This window comes from Nothobranchius furzeri, chromosome 7 (assembly GCF_043380555.1).
Source record: "Nothobranchius furzeri strain GRZ-AD chromosome 7, NfurGRZ-RIMD1, whole genome shotgun sequence".
NCBI lineage: Eukaryota > Metazoa > Chordata > Actinopteri > Cyprinodontiformes > Nothobranchiidae > Nothobranchius > Nothobranchius furzeri.
In genome coordinates this window covers 74,702,323-74,707,013 of record NC_091747.1, presented here as the reverse complement: position 1 = coordinate 74,707,013, position 4,691 = coordinate 74,702,323, and positions in this window count along the sequence as shown.

Below are 4,691 nucleotides of genomic sequence, written 5' to 3'. Positions count from 1 at the left end.
GGGATAACGGCACTCGTGGCGTCCAGTGACCAGGAGTCAGCTGCATAGTAACAGCGGGACGTGGTGAGAGGGGTATTTTCAAATGCAAACACCAGTCCAACGAGTCAGGTGCCGGATCCAGGCTTGATTTGAACAAAATGGAGGGCCAGGATGGTGCGCCGCCATTTTGGGGCAAAATATTTTCAGCATGCATGCCACGCTTCCTAATTTATGTAGGAGTCAGAAACTCAGAGTCCAGCACAAAAGCTCTGGCAGCAAAATGACCTTTGTTGTTTGTATTCACTGGCTAAAAAGAATCCAGTTCCATCCCAGATCGATGAATTAACAACAAACAGTGTATTTCATCCGCCTCTTGGAACGCAGCGTGGCTTAAATGTGCCACAGTCTCCACTAAACCCATGCAAATATCCTGCAAATTGCTGAAAAATCACTCAAAGACAGACATCTGCGCTCACATACCTGTGATTTCCTTTTAATATTGACATTCGAAAAGTAAAGCAGCACAGCGCGAGCGATGCCAGGACAGATGGATGTGAGAGAGGAACCGAGAAACCCATGCCACCCCCACCCCCCCACCCCACCCCGCCGTCCCCGCTGCATGCTAAATAAACGCCACTGAGACCTCCAGGCACCAAATGAAGGAAAAGTAATAAGAAAAGTGCTCAATGGAGAACGAGGGGAGCCATGCATGTGTGTGGCGGAGCCTTCCTTGTGTATTTGCTCATTTAATTTTGAGGGGATGAAAGCAAACAGGCATAAAGAGGGGCAGACGTAGAGAGATCACAGCATCGTGTAGCGTATTGGTGGGGAGTGTGCCACACAGTCTGCCTCCTAAAGCAATAAATCTGAAACAGCATAATAGATAAACGCAATACAGAACACAAAATACCCTGTGAGGGAAAACTAATAAAAAGCGGAGTGATTAAGTGGAATCAGAGTTCTTAGGCAGTATCTGGAGATGAGGGCTGTTGCCATACAAAGACCGGAGCGGGCCAACACAACAGATGAGGGAGCATAGGGACGGGGGGCCGAGAAAACGAGGGCTAAAAGAAGAGGGAACCAGAGACAGATGATGGCGGCGAGGAAAGGAGAGATGGAGGAGAGAGCGAGGGAGAGAAAGTGAGGGATGGATGGGGCAGCAGATCAGAGGGAGCCTCTAGTGAGTCTTGTTCTGCCTTTAAAGAAGAGCCAGGAAAACAGATTAGGAGTCCTCTTTTACTCCTGGGGGAGCACACACACACACACACACACACACACACACACACACACACACACCGGCCTCCTCCTCCCTCTCCACTCAAACATTAAACTAAGTTTCACACTCCGCCCTCCTCTGACCTGCCCGGCCCAGAACAAATCCCCCCGGTGTTGAGGCCAAGGTGGCGCTCAGACTGGAAGAAGACACAGTGACAGCCTGTTCAGGTCACGTTAGCGACTGTTTACCACTCAGAGCAGTCATCTCAGGGACGGAAACCATGGACGTAATTTCCACTTTAGAAGTGGAGGGGACACGGGGTGGGGGTGGGGGTGGGTTGGTGTATCTTTACAGTATATTCTAATGGGAAACAGACTTCAACACAAACGGTTGTTTTCCACTTGGTCCAAGAGCTCAACCAGTGTCCGTTTAATATAGCGTAATATTTTTGTTGGATGGTAAAAAGTGCAGGAGTCACAACTTGACTTTGTAAAAAGTGGGGGGGACATGTCCCCCCTGTCCCCCCCAAAATTACGTCCATGACGGAAACACACACAACACCGACTCTAAATGTTGTGATTCATGTTTTACTGGTTAACATTTTCTACCTGAGGTGGGACTTTGTTTTAGGGGTTTTCAATATTATCGGTCCGACATGAATATCTGCAATAAAATCTAATATCGGCATATATCGACACAACCTTCACACACCATGCATGTAATACTCATCAACCTCTTCAGCTACTTCTCCTCTCACTCAAAATGTAGAAACATGACTGACCTGAGGTGAAGTTTTTGAGTTGTTTTTCTTTATTTGGCACAACTTGTGAAGTTTCCCTGAGTGTCCTCACAGCACCTAGCTATGTGTAGCTAGCCAGCTAGCAAAACATAAACATATCTGAAGATCTGTATACACGTTTTATAACCATAGCTGCAATATACAGAGAAAGAAGCAACACATAACTAACCGTTTGTGATGTTAGTAACCATAAATGTTTTAGTTTTTCGTTTTTCACAAGACGGAAACACAGCTTTAATCGTAATGGTTTTTATCGTATCGGGTATTAAGAGTCAATAATATCGACAATATTGCTATCAGATATCGGTAAAAGAAGCCAATGTTAAAGGTTTCTACTTAGGCCTAGTCCACACGTAGCCGGTTTTTTTTAAAACGAATATCCGCCCCTGCAAAAACTTGCATCCACACCACCTCGTTTAAAAAACAAACTCTGTCCACACGTACCCGGATAAATACGTTGTTAAGGACATGCCAGACCTGTAGGTGGCAGTACTTCCCCCGTTCTTAACCTCGTCCTTCGTCTGTGGTCTTCCGCAAGGAGCAGTAATTCCGCTTGCAAAAAAAAAACAAGCAGAAAGCGCTTGGACAATTGATAAAGCGAGCGCAGCTCTGAGGGCATCCATGCTGTCGCTAGTGTAAACACAGGTCGCACACGTGATGTCAGCATTTTTCTGTCGCGGAAAGTGACGTTGCGGACCTTAAAACTCCGGTTTTGTCTGTCCACACGCAGACGCCCAAAACGGAGAAAACGCAGATCTTCACTTTGGCCGGAGTTTTTAAAAAGATCCGTTTTCGTGTGAAAAAAACGTTTTCGTGTGGATGACAGGCCAAATCGTAGAAAAATATCTACGTTTTGGCAGATCCCCGGCTACGTGTGGACAGGGCCTTAATTTACAATTTTTTCTTTCATTTTTTTCCTAATTTGAGGAAACTTTGTGCTTTAAAAGCAACTTTTCATTAACTCAAAAGTAATTATTATGATTCTGCAGCTCTCCACTAAGTGATTCAGACACTCACGTCTGTTTAACTAATTCAATTCAAGTTTATTTATATAGCACCAAATCACGACAAGAGTCGTCTCAAGGCACTTCACACAATAAACATTCCAATTCAGGTCAGTTCATTAAGCCAATCAGACTAAGCGAGTGTGTGTGTGTGTGTGGGTGTGTGTGTGTGTGAGAGAGAGAGATAAGCCTCATGTACACACACACACACACGTACGCACAGGCGTAACTTTTCTCACAGAAATTCTTGGAAAGGTGAGATCTGTCTCCGGAAAGCCAAACAAGTCCCACGTCAGCGTGGTGTCATCCTCCAGAGGTGAGGCGGTCAAACGTTCCTCCTCCATCCTAGAATAATGAATGTCTCCATTCTGGTCTGGTGAAGAAATGACAAGTTGTTCTTTTTCTTATTTTAAAAGTTTGCTCATTTTACACACGGAAGTTTAAAGTTACCTTCCAAGGCTTAATGAGATAAAAAACGTAATCAATACTAAAAGCAGCTTGCTAGTGCAGTGGTGCCACTATGATGGAGCACCTGGGGGTCCATAACCACAACTATAGGTTTGGTGGCCCCCTCATTGGGCCCCACTGCTCAGGCTGTCTTATGTGCAAATATGAATTTAAGAGAAGATGAGAAATGATGAGCTCCAGCATTTATTTAGTTATTCTAGTGACCTCCTTCTTTGATTAAAGGACGTGTAGAAAACTGAGCAACAACCAAGTTGCAGAACTTTTTTAAAAGCCTACACAGGACCCACATCTGGATCCACACTGGAAATCAGCTGTAGGGTATAAAATATTACTGGTCTTTCAAACAATAGTGCTGCTTTTGAAAGATGCAACCAGCTCAGTGGCCTAGTGGTATGAGTGTCAGCCCTGAGGCTGGGAGACTGGGGGTTCAATTCCACTGAGCATTAAAGCTTGGTTTATGCTTGACGCATTCACTTTTCTGCGCGGTGATGCGGCTCGCGGATGGAACGCGATTCACAACTCGCAGCGTTTATGGTTCGTGCGGCTCGTCCCTGCGGTGAGCCAATATTCTCCCAAACTGTAGGGGGCAGCATGGAGCTCTACGGCATGCATCCAACTCTACACCATAGTAGAAGTAGAAATTACTGTTTACAACATGGCATTCCAGCATTTTTAACAGCGTCCTCGTCTTTTCCGACAGTGCGAGCTATTTCGTTGATCACGGTGATCTCTGAGAGCTGAATCATACAAATGTCTGTATTTACGAACCTCTGCCGTACTAGTTCTTGCCGGTCCGCCATGTTTTTCTGCGTCTGTCCGTCCGCGTGGTTAGAAATTTTCCTAGGTGCGCGTTTGCGGAAATTTTGGGCCGTGCGGAGACGCGGTGGAGGGGCGTCATTGTTAAAATGACGCAATTTCGCTGCGCGGAGCCGTGCAGACCTCGCGGACGCGTCAAGCATAAACCATCCTTAAGGGTTTTGATTAGGGGGTTTCCCGAGCACAGCCGTGTCTGCAGCTCGCTGCTCCCCCAGGGGATGGGTCAAATGCAGAGAACAAGTTTCACACACCAGAGTGCGATGACTAATGGGACTTTTACTTAATAATAATCACAGCTCAAGGCTGCACTGTAGCGCCGTGGTTAGAGCTGTTGCCTTGCAGCAAGAAGATCTTGGGTTCACGTCCCGTGTGCGTGTGTGTGTGTGTGTGTGTGTGTGTGTGTGTGTGT